Source organism: Podarcis bocagei (genome assembly GCF_964188305.1).
Source record: "Podarcis bocagei genome assembly, chromosome: 7".
Classification (NCBI taxonomy): domain Eukaryota; kingdom Metazoa; phylum Chordata; class Lepidosauria; order Squamata; family Lacertidae; genus Podarcis; species Podarcis bocagei.
In genome coordinates, this window is record NC_138132.1 from 17,387,041 (window position 1) to 17,413,429 (window position 26,389).

Below are 26,389 nucleotides of genomic sequence, written 5' to 3' on the forward strand. Positions count from 1 at the left end.
TATGTGTGGCATAGAGAAAAGGATTTGTCTGGCTTTCCTAACACTAGAACTCATGGAAGATTCAGGACCAATAAAAGAAAGTATTTCTTCATGCAGTGCATAGCTAAACTTTGGAACTCTCTGCCACAGGAGGCACTGATGGTCACCAACTTGAATGGCTTTAGGATAAGACTATCTACTGTCGCCTTCCCTGGCGATGCTCTGCTTCTGAATACCAGTTGCATGCACACTTCTTCAGATACACTGAAACAGAAGTCACCAGACCCTTATATATAGTGAGACAGTAGGTATTACTCAGAATTGCAACTTATTACCAAACTTAAAACCATGGAGGGTCTGAATAGACATTGGATTCTTATCTCATTATACATGATAAAGCTATTTTTAGTCATCTCACCCCTTGCTTTTTCCTGTAAGACCAATTGCAGTGGTTAACAGTCGTCAACAGGTTTACCACACCTATCAGCCAATCACACATTCCCCCCACTCTTCTGAGTAATACCCCTCCCAACCCTCTCACTATATATAGGGGTCTGGTTTCAGTTTATCTGAAGAAGTGTGCATGTACACAAAAGCTCATATCAATAACAAACTTAAAGGTAAAGGGACCCCTGACCATTAGGTCCAGTTGTGACCGACTCTGGGGTTGTGGCGCTCATCTCGCTTTATTGGCCGAGGGAACCGGCGTACAGCTTCCGGGTCATGTGGCCAACATGACAAAGCCGCTTCTGGCGAACCAGAGCAGCGCAGGGAAACGCTGTTTACCTTCCGGCCTGAGTGGTACCTATTTATCTACTTGCACTTTGACGTGCTTTCGAACTGCTAGGTTGGCAGGAGCAGGGACCGAGCAACGGGAGCTCACCCCGTCGCAGGGATTCGAACCGCCGACCTTCTGATCGGCAAGTCCTAGGCTCTGTAGTTTAACCCACAGCGCCACCCGCGTCCCTAATAACAAACTTAGTTGGTCTCTAAGGTGCTGCTGGAAGGATTTTTTTCTTTTTAATGTGCTTATGTATGGCTTCATAATGTGGGTAGGGAAATCACATGCATGTCTGCCCTCCCACAACAACAGCTCATTTCAAGTGGAAAGCTATCTGGATTAGACACTGGATAGAAATAGGATTGATATATAATTTTACCCTTCTAAGATTAGGCGGAGACTGACTCATCCCAGGCTACTCAGCCAGGGAGTTTGATGGCAGCTGAGGCAGGCTTGCAAACAAGGAAAGATTTGGGAAAGGGGATTTGGAGCAGGGATGCTGTCCCATACAAATGTTTAGGAAAACATTTAGGAAAAGTGAGGATGGGGAGTAAGAATTTTGTACCAAGTCCAGAAATTCCATTTGCCAGCCTTGCAGTTAAATGATTACTGCTCTTTATATTTACAGAGTAGAAAACACAGGTCAAAATGCGTGTCAATTGTGGTTTGCTTCTGATGGTGCTCCAAACTATGAACTCACCGCCGTAAACTCAAGTGGTTTCCTGTTACGGTGTTAAGCCACGATGTCCCAAACGAAGGTTTGTGCTTTCCAGCTGGAGCAGGACTGGAAACCCAGTCCAAACCATGGTTTCCGATTTCCACTAAGCATAGTTGGACATTTTTAATGGCAAACAATGGTTAAGGCTATGCAGGAAACAGGAAGGGGAGTGCAGAAACTGTGCTCAACTCTGCAGCTCATTGGTGATGATGCACAACATGGTTTGGAGGATGAGCTGAACTGAGCCCCTGTCTGAAATTGGAAGGAGAAGGCCTGAAAGTCCAGTGTTACCTGCAATGTTTTGCTGTGTGTGTGTGTGTGGTTTTGTCTTCCTCTGCATGCATAACTCTCTCCTTCTGATTCACTCTGTGATTCATACAAGAGGAGGCATAAAATGCTATTCATTTACTTAGAGCTAAAGATTTCAGGCCTCGTTTGTTCCCCAGAAGCATCAGAACATGTCACAGCTTTGGACGTTCCTCCTGCCACCTGACATTGACAGAGTGGGGGAGATGCTTGGGGGAATCGATGATGCTCAGAGCATTGGCACCAAGAAGCTCAGTGTCTCTGCTCTAAGGTCTGAGTGAAAAAGGTGGAGTTGTTATGCAGGAACCCTGGGTCCAAATCACATGTCAGAGAGGCCTTGTGGTTCAAGATATGGCCCATCCACAATGGTATGTCATCAGCACTTAGAGCAATTGGATTTAGACCATGGAGACCTGGGTTTAACTACTTACCCAACTACAAAGCTTACTGAGCAATTGTGGACTGCGTTCTACCTCACAGGACCGTTGTGGGAAATAGAAGTGGGAAGAGATGCATTGAGGACTCTTCCGAGGAAATGTGGGGGATAAAAAAATCATAAAGGAGTAAATAAATGGATTTTTACATCAAGCTGAAGAGATCAGACCTGTTTGCTTCAAACAACATGGTCTGTGCAAGCAATTTAAAGCTATTTTTTAAAATTAAAAAACCCACCCAAATCAAATACAAATAGCTAACCTGTTGTTTCCCCAAGTATCCTTTCTTTCTTTCCAGGATGCTTGCCATGTTTGATGCAACGTCCAAGTCTAAAACACAACCATTCCGTTGCATCCTCATTCCATGCCACCACAACTAACGATCATTCGCTGGTTTTTATTCTAAGGAAGGTGCTGCAAAAATAGCACATCAGAACAAATCAAAGCCTTGGCCTGAGCTCTTGTCTGCATCTGAAACGGAAAAGACAGCTTCCATCAAGGCTGTGCCTCAGCTTTTCATCCCCTTGTATCCCCAATGGTGAGGTTAAGCTCAGAAACCAGGATGGCAAGCTGTCCTGTAACAGGCTTAAGGCCCACCAAGCTGAGCGTGGCCTGTTAGCTAAACAAGGCTGCCTGCTCCTGAAATCAGACATTCTGGTACCTAGGTGGGGCTGGGGGTGGAGCCCTGTAGAGCTTGGCAGGCCTGGAAGGCAGGGCTTGTGGTTTATGGCGGGCTTGGCTTCTAATCGCGCTTCTCTGAATTTTGCATTGCAGTTCTCCGGCTGAGTAATGTATATCAAAATGCAGCCAATCAGAAGCCACGGAAGCCACACCGGGTGTTCAGCTTCCAAAGAACGTTCAAAAACTGGAACAATTACTTCCGATTTCCGTTTGTTTGGGAGCTGGAATGTTCGGTTCCCAAGGCGTTTGGGAGCCGAGGTTCCACTGGATACTAGGCAAAGTTGTTCAGCTTCTTTCTTTTTTTGCCTAAGTTGTTGAGTTTTTGAGCTATTCTTAAGGAAGGTTAAGGACTTTCTTGAGCTATTCTTAAGGAAAGTTAAGGATGCTATTTCTGATGGACTAATCCTGGATGTGTCTGGGAAATCCCGGACGTATTGTAGTCCTAGTACATGGTTCAGAGGAATGCCTTCCCCAATACCAGCCAACCCAGGCTCTATGATCTGTGGGAGAGGCCTTACTATCACATGCCACAGGGTCTTCTGGATGGTGGCACCCCAGTTACGGAACAATATCATTTTAAAGTTCTAGATGCCAGATTGAAACATACATATTTCTGCAGGCCTTCAGAACGCAGAGGAAATGAGTTTACCTGCATAATTTTTCACTGACTGTTATATTGTCTATACACATCATTTTGAATTGTGCTCTTAATGTTGTTTTAAGTGCTATTGATAGCTGTTAGCCAGTCTGGGCTCTTCATGAGAAGGCTGAGATACAGGAGAAACAAACAAATCATGAGCCCATGAGAAAAAGCAGAATAAAATTCTGAGAATAACAGTTTTGTTGTAATTGTTTTCTCTCCCCCCCCCCAACTAAGTTTCTGGCCCTCAGGGTTTTGTCTGGGAAGACAGAAGGTACAGATAAAATCAAAGGCCAGACAGTTTGCAATCTAATTTACCATTTCTGAATTTCTTCTCTCTCTCTCTCTTCCTCTCTCTCTCCGTTCCCCAATGGTGCCGTGTGATCTACAATTATTTTGTTACGTTTTTAATGAATGTATGGTAATGAGACCAACGTTTTGTATGATATCAGATATTGTTGATGAACGTTGTTTATTCATCTGTTGGTGGTAATTGTTCCTCTGTTTATTTATAACAGTTCATTATAGCTATCCAAATAAGAGCTGGGGGGGGGGGGAGGCAGGATAGCAACCTTCCAGCCCTTCTGACTGAACAGGTAGAAGGAGCACAGGGTACTCCTTTGTGCTAAATAACACATTTCACCACCCAGTCCGTAAGAGGTTTTGGCATGCTGCGATGCCAGCCTTTTGCTTTCCATTTGAGCACGTCCGTCCAAAAAGGAGATCGGTGTGTTTCGAAAACTTGCATCGTTTTCCGTTCTGCCCTGCATTGATCACACACAGCACCGTTTCCATTCTGTTTCCATTCATCTTCCGTCCAAATCTACGCTATCCATCTCGTTACCCAATGTGGCGAAATTATGCAAGTTACATTGCTGTTGCTCTATTCCACCCCATTCATTTCAGCACAAAGGAAACGTAATGCAAACAGGGGGGAAGGGGACTCAATTGCATATGAGCTGCAGATCAAAAGCCACAGCCTCAACAAATGCCACTCATCTTTGCTGGATCGGTTTCCATTCAAGGCATGGAACGAGTAAGCGAACATCAGCAATTTCTGCTCCCATTTCTGTCTTTGTCAGAATTCTCCGACATCCCTATTGGTAGGTAGGACGTATGAGGTTTTCTGCTGAGTGTGAATGTGTATGTCGGATCGCATGGCTCTCATTCTCCTCTTTTGATTGGCAGCAGCTTGCCAGAATCCTAGACGGGTCTTTGCCATCCCTGCTATGAGATCCCTTTTAAACAAACCAAAGAACCCCAGTTCTATGCCCTTATCTATGCAAAATATGAGCTCTCCCTTTCAAAAGAAGAAGAGGCTGCCTTGTATACTGAGTCAGACCACACCTGGATCTAACCCAGTCTATATAAGGCTCATCACAGTCTAAGGCAAAGGTAAATGACCCCTGGACAGTTAAGTCCCATCAAAGGTGACTATGGGGTGTGGCGCTCATCTCGCTATTATTCTGGCCAGCAACTGTTTTCTGTGGCTGGGTTGCCACGCAGCTGTAATGATACCAATCCAAGCCACTAAATTTCTATGTTGTCCATACTGGGGGGGGGGTCCATACTGGGAAAACCCCCAGGTAAGCTACAGATTCTGACAGAGCCCATCCCAGCATGGCCCAGTGGTCATGGACTGTAGGAGGTAGAATCCAACAGCATGTCTCTCACGCTGGCCTATCTTATTGAAAGAATGATAAGCTGTTGCCATCCTACTACCAGGCCAAGTTCAGGAACATAGGAAGCTGTCTTATACTGTCAGATCATTGGTCCATCATTTGGGACACGGTTGGCGCTGTAGTCTAAACCACTGAGCCTTTTGGGCTTGCCGATCAGAAAGTCGGGGGTTCAAATCCCCAAGACAGGGTGAGATCCCGTTGCTCTGTCCCAGCTCCTGCCAACCTAGCAGCTCAAAAGCCCACCAGTGCAAGTAGATAAACAGGTACCACTGAGGCGGGAAGGTAAATGGCGTTTCCGTGCACTCTGGTTTCCGTCACGGTGTTCCATTGCACCAGAAGTGGTTTAGTTATGCTGGCCACATGGCCTGGAAAGCTGTCTGTGGACAAACGCCAGCTCCCTTGGCCTGAAAGCAAGATGAGCGCCCAACTCCAGTCACCTTTGACTGGACTTAACTGTCCAGGGGTTCTTTACCTTTACCTTTTACCTATACCCAGGAGGTCACTATGGTCTGTGGGAGAGCTTCTCCTCCAAGCACTAAAGAGTTCAGAAGCCCACTCTGCACTAATTCAGAACAGAGCTTTCAGTGTGGCTGCCCCTATTATGTAGAACAGCATCCCTTTCAAGATTCGAGAGGCGCCCACTATCTGCACATTCCAGAAACAGTTGAAGACATTTCTCTTCCGATAGCCTTTCCCAGCTGGATGGGTGAATGGATAGATCTTTGGGTGTCTAGTTGGTATTGTCTTTAAATGTATGGTGCAGATGGGGCCCAAGCAATGGGCTTGTGTAACGAAAGGACTTCTTCAGTTGATAACTCTGCTGAATGAGAGCTCCGACTCAAAAGGAATCAAGGAATAGGGCTAAAGATGTTGGCTGTGCTTAAAATTAGTTGCAGATCAGGGTTCTCCATCCACCTCCGAGTCTGGCCACTGTTCTGTCTCTGCATCCACCTCTCCTCATCTGATAACATATCATATAATTATCAACTCCACGCTTTCATATTATGTATCCGCTCTGATATTCAGACCATACCTAGGGGGTTGAAATGGATCCAGTTCTCCAATCTCTTCCGAAAGCAATGCAAGGCCTTCAGGTCTGAGCAAGTAATCCTTTGGAGGCTGGCTTTAAAAAATAAATTTTAAAACATTTAAGTGTTTCGGTTACGCTTTCCTAATGGCTTCCCCACTGAGGTACTAAAACACAGCAGGATAGAATCAAAACACACACACACCCATGCTATATTATTCATCCATCCGGTCTCTTAAAGGCAGCTTTCCGCATGGGCATAGGAGAAACATGTTATCTTACCACAGCAACCCTGCGGGGTATATTCAACTACTCAAAGTATGATTGGTTGAACCAGTACCTCAGTGAGAGTGAGCATTTTTTGATCACCTACAGTGGCCAACCATTGGCCTTTACAAAGTCCCCTAAGCAAGGCATGCCGCCGTTGGCTGTCACCCATTATTTTTTGCTAGCATTTGACATCTGATGGTATACTGCAACTAAAGATGGAAGTTCAATTTAGCTGTCAGGGCACATAACCTTCAATAGACCCTCCCCCATGAATTTGCTGAATCACCTTTTCAAGCCATCTAAACTCGTGTCTTCCTCTCATCCATCACAAATGTAATACCAATCATTTCCCTTCTGTCTTCTGTACGCTAACCATATACTCACACATCATCCCTGTCTCCCCTGCCCTCTTGTTGGTATCCCTCCTCATATGATGTATCTGTTCACCCACCTCCACATTATCTGCTTTTCTGATCCAGGACTGGGCGAATTGTTCACTACAGAGCCCCACGTTGGGATCATTTCCCGAGATGGAGTGTCACCATTAATTTGCATATCATTAACATACTTTGCGTATTTTTCTTATGAATGGAGCAGATGCCAAAGTACAGCTGGGTGAGCAGGTTCCATTTGTTCTACAACATTCCCCGTTCTGAAATGGTTACCCTCAAGTGTGAAAAACCTGTGTCAGTCCCTGAAATGCCTTGATGTACAGACCTTGAAAGCAAAATAGTTGGGGGGAAAGCCTTTCTTCCTTCCTTCCTTCCTTCCTTCCTTCCTTCCTTCCTTCCTTCCTCCTCACTGCATACTTCACTTTTTCTGATTCATATGGGTGCTTGTGTTATCAGTTCTATATGTTACCATGAGTTGCAGAAACATTTTTCTTTAAAGTTTCTTAAAAAATACTCAAGTTTCTAAAAGAACAACAGCCCACAGGTCAGTCTTACACTAATCCATCCTTGTATTATTTGCTTATGGCTTTGGAAATATTATTACTATTATTATTAGCTGAAAACGGTGTATGTTGTTGTTGTTAGCCACCCATCTGACTGGGTTGCGCCAGTCACTCTGGGTGACTCCACCAAAAATATTATAAACACAATAAAACACCAGCCATTAAAAGCTTCCTTGAACATGGCTGCCTTCAGATGTCTTCATAGTTATTCGGCCATGTTTCATCCTCCCAGCAGAGGGCCTTCTCAGTAGTGGCGCCCGCCCTGTGGAACGCCCTCCCATCAGATGTCAAGGAAATTAACAACTATCTGAATTTTAGAAGACATCTGAAGGCAGCACTGTTTAGGGAGGTTTTTAATGTCTGACATTTTATTGTATTTTAAATATTTTGTTGGAAGCCGCCCAGGGTGGCTGGTGAAACCCAGCCAGATGGGTGAGGAATAAATAAATAAATAATCTCTCAGGTTCTCTTTTTTGCAGTCTGTTCTCTAGTTATCTAGTTCAACCCCGTTCAATGCGGGAATCTTTTACCCAACGTAAGACTCAAACCCATGACCCTGATCTTTTTTTAAAAAAAGAAAGTCATCCTGAAAATTCACTAGCATTTCTGCACAGATTTCTCCCAATGTTCACATTTTCAAAGCAGTTTGGGTATGTCATTTACACCACTATCTGCATTTTTATGCACGATTCCCCACAATAGATGCATTTTTTGACTCGTTGCTTGGCTGGAGAACTGTTTCAGCAATGCAAAATTCAGTAAAGTGCAAATTCCAAAGGATGGCTGTTTTTCAAATTCTCATATTGTTTAGGTGGGTTCACCTCTAAAGGTGAACTGAGTCGAATTTCTCCCCATCCCTACTCCTAAGTAAGCAGGTGTAAGACTGTGTTCTGCATTCCCAGGAATCTCCATCACAGGCTGACCCTGTAGAGGTTCCCACAGCCTTCACATTTGCTTGGGGAAAGCGGGTCTGCCAAACCAAATTTCCTTTAAGATAAGACTCAGAGAGCAGTGATTTTCATAGTGTGTGTGTGTGTGTGTGTGTGTGCGCGCGCGCGCGCATGTGCATGCGTATGTGTACATTTCCACCTCAGCTTTTGGACATCTTCCCTAGTCCAGCTCGCTTAAAAACCAGCCAACTTGCATTGCTATCTCTGGAAAGCACAGACCCTTCATCTCAGCGGCCCCCAGCCTCTCTGCCTCCCTCCCTCCCCCTCGTATTGATTCTCCTGCAGTCTGTTAAGGAATCCTGACTCTGCACTAACCTACTAAGCCAGCTCCGACATCCCTGGGGCTCGTGTTAAGATGGGTTTTCTTTTTTCCCCTTTTGGTCTGTCTTGCATTTAGACAGCAGCTCATCTCTGCAACTGGGCAATCCAGCATTGTAGAAGCCTCTGTGTATCTCGGATGGAGCAATAAGCTGCCTGTTCTGGGCAGTATTGGGTTGCGTCAGGATAACCTCCTTGATAATGCCACCCCTGCATAGCATGCCCTCCAACATTCACTCCCCCCCCACAACTGACCCTCCTCAACCCCCCCATTTTAATGTGTCTCTCACACAGAGAGCTTTTCCTATCAGAAGAAGGGTGAGTACCATCCCGACTGTACCAATGGGACACAACACACATGCCCTCCATCGTCCTGAGAAAACCCCTTGGCCCTGATATTATTTTATTATGCAGGTGGCGCTGTGGTGTAAACCACTGAGCCTTGGGCTTGCTGATCGGAAGGTCAGCGGTTCGAATCCCCGCAACGGGGTGAGCTCCCGTTGCTCGGTCCCTGCTCCTGCCCACCTAGCAGTTAAAAAGCACGTCAAAGTGCAAGTAGATAAATACCTCTGGCGGGAAGGTAAACGGTGTTTCCATGCGCTGCTCTGGTTTCGCCAGAAGTGGCTTAGTCATGCTGGCCACATGACCTGGAAGCTATACGCCGGCTCCCTCGGCCAGCAAAGCGAGATGAGCGCCGCAACCCCAAAGTCGTTCGAGACTAGACTTAACTGTCAGGGGTCCTTTACCTTTTTAGATTTACTAAAAGAAAAGCACAAGCCAATACAGTGGTACCTTGGGTTACAGACGCTTCAGGTTACAGACGCTTCAGGTTACAGACTCTGCTAACCCAGAAGTAGTACCTTGGGTTAAGAACTTTGCTTTAGGATGAGAACAGAAATCACACGGCAGCGGTGGGACGGCGGTGGGGGGCCCCATTAGCTAAAGTGGTGCTTCAGGTTAAGAACAGTTTCAGGTTAAGAACAGACCTCCAGAACGAATTGAGTTCTTAACCCGAGGTACCACTGTAAATAAGTTTCAGAAAGGGGTAGGATTAGACACAGATGCACAAAGATTTCACTGTGTTAAAAAAGGCAATCAGGACTCCTTGCGCTCTACGCTGTTCCCCCCTTTTCCCCACTCTGTCTTCTCCTGCTCCTCAGAGCCCACTCATCACGTGGGGCTGGTCCTTGGTGATGGCAGCCTTCTTCCTCCTCGCCTGCTCTCCAGCAGCTGCTATGAGCTGCCCCAAGGAGGAAGCTGGCAGCAGCGGCCATGGAGAGATTGCCACTGTTTGGGACAATCGCCATCTCATCCTCCTTCCTGAGCTCGGTGGCCGCAGTGCCGACAGGGGAAATGGGGACATTCTGGGATCAAAACAGAAGCTGGGATGGCTTTCATAGTTCCGGAGCTGTCCCTGGAAAATCAGGACACTTGGAAGGTTGCTAGCCCTCTTGCTTGCTTGGCGCGGCAAGAGCCAGTGTGGTGTAGTGGTTAAGAGTGCTGGACTCGTAATCTGGTGAACCAGGTTCGATTCCCTGCTCCTCCACATGCAGCTGCTGGGTGACCTTGGGCTAGTAGTCACACTTCTTTGAAGTCTCTCAACCCCACTCACCTCACAGAGTGTTTGTTGTGGGGGAGGAAGGGAAAGGAGATTGTTGGCTGCTTTGAGATTCCTTTGGGTAGCGATAAAGCGGGATATCAAATCCAAACTCTTCTTCTGACTTTTGCATTGCTGAAACATAGCCTGTAACCATCACAATTATTGCTCTGCCCACCTGACCCTGACCCACCAATGGAATGTGGCAATGGGGACATGTGGGGAAAAACAAACTACAATTCCCAGAATTCCTTGGGAGAAGCCATGACTGTTCCAAGTAGTTCCGCCTTGTGGAATTCCCTCCCGTCTGATGTCAAGGAAATAAACAACTATCTGACTGTTAGAAGACATTGGAAGGCAGCCCTGTTTAGGGAAGTTTTTAACGTTTGATGTTTTACTATGTTTTAAATATTCTGTTGGGAGGAGCCCAGAGTGGCTGGGGCAACCCAGTCAGATGGGCGGCCTACAAATAACAAGTTTATTATCATCATTATTATTAAATGCATGGTGTGAATGAGGCCATAAGCTAATCATCATAGAAGCCTTGGGCAAGGAAATCAGGGCGACTGCTTAATACACTGCCTGTCCAGAGGAGCTCACCATTCCCAATGATGGCCACCATTTTGTATCGTCCATAGTGCCCCAACCCTGGCATCATTATGGGGCACTGAACACACATGTGGTGTCATAAAAAAAATTGTAGCGTTATTCAGGCAAAGTTTTGCAGCACAGCCTTCCCTTTTCTGAAGTATGTGATAATTTATGGCGGGGGCAGGGGGGGGGTAATGACTTCTGAGAAAAAAATGGTTTAGGTACCCGCATCTGTAAAACTCTTTCCCCTTGCCAGTTCATCAGGCATCAGCAGTGGCATCTTCCTGGAATCAGGTCAAGCCTTTTTTTCTTTTTCTTTTAAATCTCCATGGCTTTAAACGGAGCGATCTGTGTCCTCGCTGCCTTTATCTGCTGCTTTTATCTAATCTTAGTGGATCTATTTGATTTAAATTGGTGTGGGGGGTTTTAACAGTTCCCTGCTGCCATCTTCATTTCTAATCTGTGCATGTTCTTTGTTTTGAATTGGGCATGGGTTGTTTTTGTAAGGTGTGTGTGTGTGTGTGTGTGTGTGTGTGTGTGTGTGTGTGTAATAGATTGTGCTTTCTTTATATATATATTAAAAAGGATCACCTGCTTTTCTATATAAATTAACCAAGCAATGTCATGGGTGGGGAGGTGGGAATCAAAGCAGCCATGATGCAAAAGCAAAGCAACGATACATTTAAAATGCGTGTTTTGAAAAATGCACCCAAGGCAAACACTGACATAAAAAACAACAACAGTGCCAGGGCTGCAATCCTGTGCCGATTTATTCAGAAGCTAATCCCAGCATATCCGGTGGGGTTTGCTGCCAGATAATTATGTTTAGGATTCCAGCCTTAGATGCAGTTAGGCCCCACCCGTACTATGCTACTTTAAACAGTCATGGCTTGCCCCAAAGCATTATGGGAGCTATAGTTTGTTAGGGGCGCTGAGAGTTACCAGGAGGCCCCTATTCTACTCACAAAACTACAATTTGCAAAGGTTAGTCCCTCTTCCCAGGGAACTCTGGGAATTGTTGTTCTTTGAGGGGAACCGGGGGTCTCCTAACAACTCCCAGCACCCTTAACAAACTACAGTTCCCAGGATTCTTTGGGGGAAAGGTATATATGACTGTTCAAAGTGGTACAATACTGCTTTAAATGTATCGTGCAGACAGGGCCTTATGTACTCTTACCTGGAAGTATGCTCCACTGAACGCTCTGGGAATATAAATAAATAGGTTAATAACAACAGCGGCAGCAAAATACTCTGTTGAATTGCCATGGCACCAGAGGCCCTCTGAAAGAAGAGGCTCTCTTGACCTTCTGCTGGTTAAAGCCCAAATGAAGAAAGCCACAAAAACCTCCATGGGGGAAGGCTCCAGAGCTTGGGGGCAAGCAGTGAAAAGCCCTCTTCTAGCGCATAGCTGCCTGCTCCACTTCAAAGAGTGGGAAGAGCACAGAGCAGCGCCTCTGATGAGGATGACCTAAACCTCCGAGCAGCCTCACGTTGGTGGAAATAGTCCTTCAAGTACTCTGGGCCCAGGCAGTTTCGGCTGGCTTTAAAGGTCACTGCCGACACTTTAAATTGAATTAAAACAAACAAACACCGAGGGAAATGGGAAACGAGAAGCCAAGGTGCATACTAAGGGGAGGGAAGAGAGGGTTGAGGTACCCCTGTGCCTGTATGTATGAGCTATGTGGGAAGAAGGGACTGGTAGCGCAAGCCTATGTTTACTCAGAAGTGTTGGATGTAGACTGGGGAGGACTGGATTTGAATCCCCACCTGGCCCTGAAGCTCACAGGGCGACCTTGGGCCAAACACCGGTTCTCAGCCTAACCCACCTCATAGGGTTGTCATGAGGATAAACCATGCATTCTACCTGGAGCTCCTTGGAGGAATAGTGTCATATAAATGCAGTAACATCGATTGATCAATCAATAGATAGACAGAGGACTTTTTTGAGACAGAACTCAGTTCAGGCACCTCTCAAGTGGGTACCACTGCCATTCTAAGAGAACAAGGGAGGTATTCATGGTGAGTTGTTGCGCCTCTTTTTCTAGAAAAATAGCACTGAATAGATAGATGTTGATGATAGATACAGTGGTTACATATGCTTCAGGTTACAGACGCTTCAGGTTACAGACTCCGCTAACCCAGAAATAGTACCTCGGGTTAAGAACTTTGCTTCAGGATGAGAACCGAAATCGCACGGTGGCGGCGCGGCGGCAGTGGGAGGCCCCATTAGCTAAAGTGGTGCTTCAGGTTAAGAACAGTTTCAGGTTAAGAACGGACCTTTGAAACAAATTAAGTACTTAACCCAAGGTACCACTGTAGATCGATCGATAGATAGATGATAGATAGATGATAGATAGATGATAGATAAATAGATAATAGATAGATAGATAGATGATAGATAGATAGATAGATAGATAGATAGATAGATAGATAGATGATAGATAGATAGATATTACTCTAAGATATGGTCACATAGGATTGCAGTATGAGGCTGCATATGTTTAAAGTATCTGCAGACCCTCCGAGTGTCTCTATTGTGCAAGGACAGCCCCAGATTTACAGAAGCTGCCCGGTTTCTGATTTGATCCCAGAATGTCCCACTTTTCCTTAGAATGTACCTATTTTCATCAGAGAAATACTGGAGGGTAAGCAGTTATGTGACCCCCCTGAGCCAAGGATAAAACCTTTGGAAGACATCTGAAGGCAGCCCTATATTGGAATGTTTTATTTTAAAAAATGTTTTTATATATGTTGAAAGCCACCCAGAGTGGCTGGGGCAACCCAATCACATGGGCAGGGTATAAATAATAAAATTCTTCTTGTTGTTGAATAGGACATCCGTATTTTCATGGGAGAAATGTTGGAGGGTATGCATATGCCCCCTTCAGAAATAATCCTGGGAACTAGTTTGTTACAGGCAGGCAGACAAACTTGCATGATAAGAGAAGGCATGAAATTAGGTGCTGCAATGAGGGCTTAATGAGAAGTCTGTTACAGCTGTAGATCAGAAATGAGAGCCTGTGGCCCTCCAAATATTGTCAGAATTCAGCTTCTGTTCAGACCCAGGTAGCCTCCGGCCAGTGGTCAAAAATGACAGGAGTTGTAGTCCAACAACATTTGGAGGGCCATAGGCTCCCCATTCCTGTTGTAGGCAGGGAAGAAGAAGAAGAAGAAGAAGAAGAAGAAGAAGAAGAAGAAGAAGAAGAAGAAGAAGAAGAAGAAGAGGAGGAGGAGGAGGAGGAGGAGGAGGAGGAGTTTGGACGATATCCTGCTATCACTCTCCTTAAGGAGTCTCAAAGTGGCTAACAATCTCCTTTCCCTTCCTCCCCCACAACAAACACTCTGTGAGATGATTAAGGCTGAGAGACATCAGAGAAGTGTGACTAGCCCAAGGTCACCCAGCAGCTGCAGGTGGAGGAGCGGGGAAGCGAACCCGGTTCACCAGATTACGAGTCCACCACTCTTAACCACTACACCACGCTGGCTCTCAACTGTCCCATAAAGTTGCCCTCTGCTGCAGTTTCTCAGGAGAACAGGATGCTCTCCCTTGGCAGTCTTTGCTCGGCTGCAGCTCCCCACCTGTTGGCTGGCTCCCTAGACAGAGAACTACTGTTCCTCCCTGCTCTCCTCCTCCCTGAGGCAGGACAGATGGAAAACGCTTGACACTTGCACTAGTCTGGAAAGCCTCGCGATGCAGCCACGGAACGAGGTCAAAGGAGCCCCTTGCCTGTGACATGCAGAACGCAGCCCAATTTGTAACTGCACAGACTCTTGGAGCACCGAAACCATCTGGGCACTGCAGGGCCTTTCAGGATCTTTGATTTGTTATTGCGGCCTCCTTTGCCCCAGGTCAGGACAGGGCCGGTTGGTTATTGTTCCGTGTCTTGGTACTGCAGCGCGGCGACTCGAAGGTCTTGGCTGGTTATTTCACAGGGCGGGGGGGGGGGGTCTTGTGTTCTTGCCTGCTCTGCCCACAAAGCCGACGCAGGTTCTCCTGGGAGCATTGATTTGTTGTTGCGAGGCATTATTTACACTGGACGGCATTTGTAGAGTCCCTCGGCTCCAACCGTCTCGCCTCTCTCCATCTATCACGCGGCAACCTCCCGTGCCTGTCCGTCAGCCTGTGTCTCTTCTGGATCCATGCTAAGTGATTCCTCTCCCTTCCTCTCTTCTTACCCGTCTTGGGGTACCACCACCCCACTCCTATCTTGTTATTCAAACCTACCTTGGGCCTCCTTATGTATCTCCCCAACACCACCAGCAGTGATTGGACCCCAGGCAGCTTCCCACAATGCTTCATTTGGGTCCGTTGTGGGAAATCCAAATGGCAGCTGCTCAGCACTGATAGAAGGAACACCGCCACCAGGTGAGCTAGCTGCTGGTGGGTGGCTGCTGCTGGGTGGGGGACTGGCATAAGAGGAGGGTATTATGCTGAGCATGTCCATACACACAGCTCCAACACAATCCTGGAACTGGCTCTGACTTCAGAGGCAAAAATAGGGACATGCTTGTAATGTCTCGATTCTCCCGTCAAAAACTACTTCCTGAGCTCGCTCCTCCACTTATTGGATTGGATTTTCTGAAAATCTTTATTTCAGGCTTATCAACGTGCTTTTCTCTCTCCCCCATTTCCAGTCTTGTTTCTTATCTTAATCTTGACAAGAAGCAAGCTCATTTCCCCCTGGTTCGTCTAAAAATATGAACGGTTCTTGCATATCCTATGCATTCTTATACATATTGCTACATGCAATAAAGTATGCAATGTTTTATGCACTGTCATATGTATGATATCACACACCTATTATTATTATTATTATTATTATTATTATTATTATTATTATGCATTTGCAGTCTATGTTTCCTAAAGTAGCCAGCACATAAATGTACTGTATAGAAGAAGAAGAAGAAGAGTTTGGATTTGATATCCTGCTTTATCACTACAGTGGTGCCCCGCAAGACGAATGCCTCACAAGACGAAAAACTCACTAGACGAAAGGGTTTTCAGTTTTTGCGTTGCTTCGCTAGACGAATTTCCCTATGGGCTTGCTTTGCAGGATGAAAACGTCTTGCGCTTTTTTTTTAAAGCCGCTTGAAGAGGCGCAGTTGCGACGGACCGTGCTTCACAAGACGAAAAACATCACAAGACGAAAAGACTCGCGGAACGAATTCTTTTCGTCTTGCGAGGCACCACTGTATCCGAAGGAGTCTCAAAGTGGCTAACATTCTCCTTTCCCTTCCTCCCCCACAACAAACACTCTGTGCACCCAGCAGCTGCATGTAGAGGAGCGGAGATGCGAACCCGGTTCACCAGATTACGAGCCTACCACTCTTAACCACTACACCGCACTGGTATAGCACATTTGCAAAGCTAAGCAGGGTCTGGTATGGTTTCAAATTGGATGGGGGACTGCATGATGATATCACTGCATTGTAGGGGGGTTGGACTAGATGACCCTTAGAGACCCTCCCAACTCTACAGCTCTATGGTTCTATATGCCTACCACAATACACATAAAATCATATAACTGGTAGGGTCAACCACTGGCATCCTTCTGTCTCGAGAGACCATGGAAGTCAAACTGCTGGACAATCACAGTACCTGCTTAGGCTTCAGGAACTTCAATTTAACTGTATAAAACATAACTGTATCTAAAAATGTATATAATTATTGTAGCCATTCATGCAGAAGCAGCTCAGACACAGAAGTTGGGACTTGATGTGAGAGATGTGGGTGAAGCTCAGCTGGGTCAGAACTGTCAAATGCCATGTATAAATCCATTTAAAAAGGATTCCTCTTCTACCCCAGTCCACCCCAAGGATGTGCAATAGCAAATCCTTTGCTGATTTAAAAGCCAGAAAGGTGTTTGTACTTGTTCAGTTTTTACATTTATACCCCACATTTTATATCATCCAAGGAACTTGTGTTCGTGTACATGGTTCTCCTCCTCTGCGTTTTACCATCGCAACAGTCCTGCGAGCTGGATGATTCAGAACGCACCTCTGCAGCTGTAATGTGTGGCATTTCAGGCTGTGGTCTTGCTGTATGTGAACACACAGATGGGCAATGCGGATTGTAAGAGCCACCTACTCTCCCCAACTCTTAGATTTTGCTTCTAGAGGCTTCAGAAAGGGAGCTGAGCCCTGAAAAATAATAACTTGCCCAACTCATCCCAAATGGTTTAACAATGCATGCCCAACAGGCAGAAAGAGGGCCTGCCTGACTTGCCCTCAGAAAACAGGGACTGTCCCTGGTGAATTGCAAGTGTTCCAAAAAAATATGAAGTGTGTTTTCATATCTGACTGTCCTTCTCTCCCTCCTTGGACTGCCTGTTTGTTATTGTTATTTTTTACTTTGTGAGAGCTGAGGATTTCAAGTTGGAGGTCTTGCAAGGATTTGAGCAGAACTGTGGCTCTCACAACTAGAGATGCACGGAGAGGTCAGATCTTGGTTTTTCTCAGATTCTCCTTTTCCTGATCTTAATTCAGTTTTCCACATTTCCAGAACGGTTTGTAAATATATATATATATATATTAAAAATCCTCATGAAAATTCAGCATAAATTTGCTGTTAATTATCTCTAATAAGCAAAGCTTCCCTTTGCACTTTGGGTGGACGTAACCATTTTGCAAGCAATTCCCCCATGGACAATGCATTGTGCGTGTTAGTTTCACTACTCTGCCTTTTTAACGCACACCTTCCCCTAATATACCGTATTTTTCGCTCTATAAGACGCACCAGACCACAAGACGCAGCTAGTTTTTTGGAGGAGGAACACAAGGGAAAAAATATTCTGAATCTCAGAAGCCAGAACAGCAAGAGGGATCGCTGCACAGTGAAAGCAGCGATCCCTCTTGCTGTTCTGGCTCCTGGGATAGCTGCACAGTCTGCATTCGCTCCATAAGACACACACACATTCCCCCTTACTTTTTAGGAGGGAAAAAGTGAGTCTTATAGAGCAAAAAATATGGTATGTGTATTTCTGTACACACGGGTTAGAGAGTTGCATCCCAAAAGTCAGAGAACTGCTAAATTAGGAGAGGTGTGTTTAGGTTCACAGTTAAATGCAAACAAAACCAAATCCCCCTCACCTTCCATCCCTACTCATGGCCTGTTCCAAGTTGGTCCCTTCTCTCAGTTGATCTCCTTTAAAAAGTGGGGAATGGATGTGACATGTCTGGCTTGAGCTTTGAGTCTTGTTCCCTGCCGGCTGCTATCCCACCTTCCTTTCTGCTCCCCTTCCCCAAGGTTGAAAATAACTCACCGAGAATCATTCCTGGTCAGGGGTTGATGTGGCGGCCAAAGCTATTGGGTGCTCAGAAATGGAGGTTTTGTTTTACAAATGGGCTACTCAGATCGTGCTCTTGGCTTCCACACATTCTGCTTGTTTCCATGCACAGTCCTGGGTATTTGTTGCGTTCTGCTGTTTGCTAGCCACTTCCCCGTGTGGCATGTGCCCAGGATACCCTTCTTGCCCCTCTCCTCAGTCACTCCTCACCCTGCCCTCCACTATCATCTTCCATTCTGAGCATGTGCACAGCTATTTCTGGACTGAGCACCTGTACATTAAAAAAGGAAGAATAAAGGGTGTAATAGCAAGTGTTACCTGCCATCATTTACCATGTCTAATGTTTTGCAATTGTCTGATGTTTTACAATTTGTTATATATGCTGTAAGCCACACAGAGTGGCTGGGGAAACTCAGCCAGAGGGGCAGGGTATAAATAATAAAAGTGTTGTTGTTGTTGTTGTTGTTGTTGTTGTTGTGTTTTGCAAGAGTTAGAATGGAGACTAGTGCTTTGGGTGGCAGCAGGGAGTTGCAGCATAACCACGCCTCTGAGCTTGGGCTTCAGAGCTGGTAGAGTCCCACAAGCTTGGAAACAGGCAGTTTCTTGGCTCAGACCCCACTTTTAGGTTAGGGTTGGATGAATTTCAGTTTCTCCTTACATTTCCAAAGTACGGCTCTCCACATTCCCGGATCAGTGTTTTAGTGCACATCTCCCCCAGTATGCACATGGTTCTATGCAATTTTGCTTTGTGCCTGTTTGCAAAGCAATGTTCTCTAATAGAATGCATTTTTTGGGCGTGCTATTTTCACTGATATCTGCATGGAAACGGAGGCTGCCAATCGTTCTCCTCACTCTTGGGACTCCTTGCACCCACGGAGATGGCAGGAGAATAGGTAGCAGTGAGAATAGCCTGTCTCCAAGCAATTTTCCCTAATGCAATGCATTTTTGTATGTTATTCGCAATCACAGACTCATAGAGTTGGAGGGGATCCCAAAGTCCAACCCTCTGCAATGCAGGAATATGCAGTTGTCCCATATGGGGATCGAACCTGCAACCTTGGCATTATCAGCACCATGCTCTAACCAAGTGAGCTACCCAGGCTGATAGGTGCATTTTATTGGTATGGGGCTGGAGGACAGCAGCGCATAATTTGGAAAAGGGCAAATTTCAAAGGACTGTTGTGTTTCGCTTTGTGTATTGCTTTCCATTTTTGGAATAGCTGCCTTCCACCTGCAATCTGGGGATACTGCCTACTTTACAGTGTTGTTGTAAGGACTGCCAAAACGACATGTGTGAAAGTGCTTCAGAGGCTGGTGTGCTATTTGGGGGGCTTTATTTCTTTATTTAAAAGGCTCGGAAAGCCTCCCACTCCAAAGCGGAAGGTGGCTTGCAGCAACATTCTCCGGCCATAAAAAGCCAATAACAACAAACAAACTCTCCTCAGTTTTAAAAACAGCAATGCAAGAACCAGAAAATTTCGGCAATGCTCATATAAAGCCTTATAAAGCCTCAAATTAAAAAGGCTTAACAGCCAAAAGCTTCGCTCTTCTCTCCCCCAAAAGGCAGGTTTTACATTTTCTGTGAAAAAGATGGCAGGGAGAAATGATTCTGGGTCCTCTTAGGGACATTTTACCCTTCAGTCTTGGAGGTATGTCTGGAAATACTCTGATCCTCATCGCAAGAATGGGGAGGGGGGGAGGGGGGAGGGAGCCCAACCCACAGAAGCATATGAGATATGCATATGGCAGCTTAAGACATATAGGTGTGAATTTCAAAATAATTAGTATAATTTAAATGGAAGAATAATTAGGACTTAAGATGGTATCACTTTCCATTCTACTCAGTATTTGCCGCCTGCAGCACTGGTTCCATTCTGCTGCAGTTCGTCTTTCAACAGAAATGTTATCCATCTTGGTGTTCGCTGTGGCAAAATTACACAACTTACGGGATTTGCATAATTACATTAGGAGTTATGTAAGCTACGTTGCCGTTGCATTATTCCACCCCATTTGTTTCAGCGCAAAGGAGATGAAGTGCAAATGTTGGGGAGGGGCGAAACCTAATCAGTTGTGTGTCGGCTGTGGACTGAAAGCAGCAACACTAGAAAATACTGATCATGTTTGCCAGATTGATTTCTGTTCAGGGCACGGGACGAGTAAGTGCACACTGGCAATTTCTGCTCGTGTTTCTGTTTTGGTCAAAACTCTTTGACATCCCTAGCTCTAATAAACCTCACCATAGTGAGGAAGACACCAGAACATGGGTAGGCAAACTAAGGCCCAGGGTCCGGATCCTGCCCAATCGCCTTCTCAATCTGGCTCGCAGACGATCCTGGAATCAGTATGTTTTTACATTAGTAGAATGTGTCCTTTTATTTAAAATGCATCTCTAGGTTATTTGTGGGGCATAGGAATTTCTTCATTCCCCCCCCCCAAAATATAGTCTGGCCCCCCACAAGGTCTGAGGGACAGTGGACCGGCCCCCTGCTGAAAAAGTTTGCTGACCTCTGTACCAGGTGATTCATGTGGTACCAGGTGATTCATATGTGATTCATATGGTCCTGCTTGGCAGGGGGTTGGACTCGATGGCCCTTGTAGTCTCTTCCAACTCTATGATTCTATGATTCTATGTGTCTACTCAATCTGCTGTCCAGGGTCCTGATCTCCCCTTTTATGGTTCCTTATCTTTAAAACAGGTTTGAATTAGACAGCTCTCCAATAAAGGACAGCTTTAAACAGAGGTCTACCCTCTGACATCCTTTTAAAATAGAGGATAGTCCTGTGTTGAGTAGAACACAAGACCAACCTAGTGATAATCCTGCATAAATGTACTCAGTATGTACAGATTTTGGCAACAGGCATTGATTGGCCAAAGCATGTTCAGATGCATATTCCTGTTGTGCTTTTCAAGTATTGTGAATTATTACTAATTAGATGTAGGGCCAAAGAAGGCATGTGTCATGGGAAGTCTGTGACTGGATCCCCAAGCATTATGGTCTTTGCTTTAGAAGCAGCCTCCAGAATAACAACAACAATTTTTTTATTTTTAAAATTTTTATTGGTTTTTCAACTTTTATAAAGACGAAACACACACGTAAATAACATAAAACACAAACATGTATAAATTCAGAAAATCTTAATTTCCTAACCCTGTTCCCTGACTTCCCCCCACCCCCCCTCGTGCATCCCAATTCCCAAAATTGTGTCAGCAAATTGGTATTTCTCCTCTTAACCATCTTATTCATCTTGTTACCTCTTTTATAAAGAAATATAGATTTTCCTAAGTTGGACTCAAGTTCTCTTCCATCGATTTCTCATTTTGTCTTAGTTAAAAGTCATATTAACCAAACCTAAAAGTCTTGAGTGTTTTTAAGATTCTCTTCTTCCCTCCCTCCCATCCCCGGTTTTTGTCCCTTCCCAATACAAATCCAAAATAACAGTTCTTAGCCTGGGTTCCTCACGTCCGAGGCTTTCATATCTCTTTCAGTCCCTCTCCGCCGGTCTTGTTGGTAGTCCTTTGTATCAGTCGTCAAGTCTGGAAAAAGCTCTTTCACCATCGATTCTCTTCCCACAAGGAGATTTGAAAGCAACTGCTGGAAAATTTCCACAAATCCTGCATCTTCAGAGTCAAAGTCAGAATGAAGGTCCCAATCATATTTCTTTGTTTTAAATTCCTGCATTCCGTAAACTCCCGGGGCCTCCTCCTTCATCTTCTGCATCTTTCGCAGACTTGCGGTGAATGTGTTCCAATAATCTCCTTGTCTGTATTCCACAAATGTCGGCTTTTGGTTATTACTTCCCAGCTTTACTTTCTCTTTTTCTTGTTTAGTCTCTTGGGCCTCTTTAGATATCATTTCCCATTCAGCTGTGGATTCTTTCTCATTCAAGTCCTCAATACAAACAGCAGAGTTGCCTGTTCCAGAAGTCAAGGTCAAAAGTTGTTTATTCATTGCCAAACTCTGCTCTTGTAGGATTCCCACCAGTTGAAACATCCTTTCGATTTCTGCTAGTAACTTTCCATCCATAGCCATTGTAGCCATTGTAATTTCACAGAGTTCCCCCTAGGGGGAATCTGGTTACTTCTTAGTCTTTTCTCCAACAATCCTTTAACTTGTTATTGTTACTTTGTTTCCAACAATTTTAATTCAATTGTAACTCATCATAGTCCAGAGGGATCTTAAATAGCAACTTTTCCACTCTAAACTGCCAGTTTGACAGCTTTGACAGCTGTCAAACTCTTCAGCTCTTACACAGGCACAGAAACAGGACACTCCCGGGCCCGGGAGGGGGGTTGTTTAAAACAAAAAGAAGGCTTCCAAAGCTCCACTCTCCAGCTCAAAATTTGCTTTAGCTAAATCTTGGAAGTTAGTGTCCTTTTTAACTCACCCCTCCAAGGGTAGGCTCTCCAGCTTAGCTCTTATGTCGTTGCTTAGATGGTCTGCGGGGGGGGGGTGCGGACTTCCTTTTAGCACATCCCCCGGTCGTCTCCAATTCAGGATAGTATTTTTAGAGTCCAATTCCGTCTCACTCACGGGTTTTCTTTCAATCCAAATTTCAAGGAAGGAAGTCAGCGCTCTCTGGTCATGGCTCGCGGCTTCGCTCCACCGAGGTAGCGATCGACTCTCAGTGCCACGCCACCCTCCGTATCCTCTCCGCAGCCTTTAAAAAGGCTCTTCATGGATCGGGGGGGCGCTTAAGGCACCCGCCGAGTCTTCAGTCCGCAGGCTTCCGCACCTGCGGTTTTTAAGGGTCCCCGCGTCGCCGGCGCGGCAAAGACCCGTCCTCGGTAGAGCCGATTCCCTCCGCAGCTCGGAGGGAATCCGCCATTTCCAGGTCGCGCTAACCCGGAAGTCTCAACAACAATTTTTTTATTAGTACCCCGTCCATCTGACTGAGTTGACCCAGCCACTCTGGACAGCTTCAGGCACATACAGAAGCATAATAAAACATCAAACATTTGTTGTTGTTGTTTAGTCATTTAGTCGTGTCCGACTCTTCGTGACCCCATGGACCAGAGCACGCCAGGCACTTCTGTCCTCCACTGCCTCCCGCAATCAAACATTTAAAAGTTCCCTATTCAGGGCTGCCTTCAGGTGGTTTCTAAAGGTAGTATAGTTACTTATCTTGACATCTGATGGAAGGGCATTCCACAGGGTGTGTGCCACTACCAAGAAGGCCCTCTCTGGTTCCCTGCAACCTCACTTTTCACAGGGAGGAACTGCCAGAAGGCCCTCAGAGCTTGATCTCAGAGTTAGAAGGAGGGGTGATTTTGACTGGAACTGCCACACCATTGTGGGATAACACTTTTTCTACACTTCACTTTTCCTGACTTATATCCATTCCTTGCTTCATGGCTAATGGGGGGGAGAGGGAGGGAGGGAGGGAGGGAGAGAGAGAGAGAGAGAGAGAGAGAGAGAGAGAGAGAGAGAGAGGGAAGGTATATTCATTGAGGACATAATAAAAATCAGGTTTCCTTAATAGGCAAAAGAAATTAACAGCACAATCCTATGCATATTGTCTTGGAAGAAAGTCCCATTAAGTTGCATGAGGCTTTTTCCTAAGTAAGTTTGCACAGAGTTGCAAGGTGTCTCTAGGCTTTTCTTTCACTTGTGCCAACATAAGGGAAAGTGTGCAAGCAGGATTCTGCCCAGTGGCTCACCAAAAAAGTAATGCATTAAATAAAAAGAAAGAAACCTTTCAACATATCAGGCTATCTGTATTGATGTTCTGTCTGCTCTACAATTCCTTCCCACAACCTGAGGCTGCTTCTTGCCTCCAAACACCTGCCTGCAGCTCTTGGAAATAGCAGCTTTGATGGGGAGATTTCAATCAGAAAAACACTGCAGGGAGAAAGGGTTAAAAAAAGACCCCCACCAAAGTCCTCCACAGTGTAGTGTGGCCACTTACACCCCCCCCAAAAAAAGACAGTGAAACAGATTTGCATGAAATATGCATATGCATGTGCTTGTGTGTGTGTGTGTGTGTGTGTGTGTGTGTGTGTGTAGCTGCACTGAGAGCTTGGGACCCCCCATTTTACTTCCCCACAATTCCACATCGCTCAGGGGACTTGAGGTAAATTAAAATGGCAGCTCCTGCCAGTAAAAATGCAAAGGAGGGCCCGGGTGTGTGTGTGTCAGAGGTGGCCTCCTTTGGGGCACGGAAGTGTGCTGACTCTGGGACTGTGTTGTTGTTTTGTTTTATTCCCTGCCCTTCACCCCAAGGTCTCAGGGTGGGTCGCTGCAATTTGAAATACAACAGCTGAAAACAGCTGAAAACAAATTGTAATCACAATAACAGAGTTGGGGCCTTAAAATGTACCTCTCTCGTGTCAAAGGCCAGGATAAGAGGTGCCTCTTTAGCACACAATGAAAAATGTATAGTGAAAGTGCCAGACAGACCACATGGATAGGCTGCCCTTCTATATAATTTTATTCAGTTTTAAATTGTGGTTTGTCTGTGTTCCACTTTTTTTTTTTTTTTTGCTGTTTTATACGGTCTTTGAGTGTGTGTGTGTGTGTGTGTGTGTGTGCGCGCGCTTGCTTGCTTTTTGAGCTACCCAGAGAACTTTGTTTATAAGAGAGCTATATAAACGTAGGAAAGAAGATAAATAAATGCAAAATGTAATAAGCTGAGTAAAGCAGTTACCCCTGGAAACTGGCAAAACAAGGCACCCCAGGAAGCCATTCCTCACCCCAAATTGTGTCTATCTGTGGCCATGAATGGCTTTGCTTTGCTTTGGTTCTCTCTGTGCTTTAAGTGTGTAGCAGTGCAGCCCGCCCGTCTTCTCTCTTTGAGCCACCGCTCTGTTTGTCCCGTTGCTGCCTAGGCCCTGACCTCCTTTTCCAAACAGGCAGAGAAAGATCTTCCCTGAGACGTGGTGTAATCCCATCTCTGAGACGCTGAGCGTGAAGAATCTCTTGAATTCTGGTCTGACGTACAGGGCGTTCCGCTTCTCAGCCTGTGTGCCTGTGCGCATATGTGCATGAATGTATGTAGCTCTTTGCTTCTGAGAGGGAAAGTTTGTTCAAGTATTGTGGTTGCGTGGAGGTCCAGCATAAATGCACAGCATTCTTGGGGAACCGCTGGGGCCATCGAACATGGCCAGGACTCACCACACATCCTCCCTTTACCTATGAACTTTCCCCCCCTCAGCACTCACAGTTGAGTTTGGAAGCCGCCATTTTAGTCTTTGGCAATGGCCTTGGTGTGGAGCATTGTGGGAAATATAAACGGTGGCTCCAACACCAGTCATTCATTACTCATTAGCACCTGGTTCCTTCTTGTTGCTCGGTAAGCCCCCTAAACGCCAGTGTACGAGGGGCCCCACCATAAGGCTTTTTGCTGAGGACCCCCTCAAACCTGGGGCCGAGCCTGTGTGCAGCTTGTAGGCTTCTTTGTCTTGACCGTGGTGGGAAACAGGATAGCAGACTCCTCTGATCCAACAGGGCTCTTCTTGGGTGTTTGAAGAGCAGGAGCAAAAACACACGGAAATGTTTTAATATAGAATCTTAAGTGCCTTCAGAAATGGTGAGCAGCAACTGCTACCTGAGAAGATATATTAATAATAATAATTTTATTCTTTATACCCGGCTCATCTGGCTGGGTTTCCCCAGCCACTTCTGGGCGGTTCCCAACAGAGGACTCAAAACAGAATAAAACTTCAAACATTAAAAACTTCCCTAAACAGGGCTGCCTTCAGATGTCTTTTAAAAGTCTAATAGTTGTTTATTGCCTTGACATCTGATAGGAGGGCGTTCCCCAGGGCCAGTGCCACTACCGAGAGGGCCCTCTGCCTGGTTCCCTGGAACCTCACTTCTCGCAGGGAGGGAACCACCAGAAGCCTTCGAAGCTGGACCTCGGTGTCTGGGCTGATCAATGGAAGTGGAGACGCTCCTTCAGGTATACTGGGCTGAGGCCATTTAGGGCCTGTGACACAGGAGCAGGGGGCCAACTCCAGGAGGCTGAGCATTTCCCACCCTCTCAAAATAGAGGGGTAGTCTCCCAATGTTCCCTGTCCTCAGGGGGTAGAGGAGGCCGAGCCTAGAGCAAAGCCATGGAAGACTGCCAAGTGTGAGAGAAGAGGAGCCGCTGGCCATTGCGTCCGTCCGCATCCCCTGGCATCTCCTGAAACGTCACACATCGCAGGTGCAACCCGACCCCTCCTAAATCTTTGG

General features: G+C 45.8%; 1 protein-coding gene and 1 pseudogene across 2 annotated transcripts in view; both read left to right on the forward strand.

The window, feature by feature from the left end:
- The window catches only part of LOC308590124 (chemerin-like receptor 1 pseudogene), a 284,026-nt pseudogene extending 274,432 nt beyond the window's left edge, over window positions 1–9,594 (forward strand). Inside the window, exon 3 of the transcript XR_014013313.1 lies at window positions 9,555–9,594. The product of XR_014013313.1 is annotated as a chemerin-like receptor 1 pseudogene (transcript). The remainder of the gene's footprint in view (window positions 1–9,554) is intronic.
- Window positions 1–26,389, forward strand: part of IGLON5 (IgLON family member 5) — a gene marked incomplete at its 5' end in the record, with an annotated part of 135,719 nt that overhangs the window by 28,563 nt on the left and 80,767 nt on the right.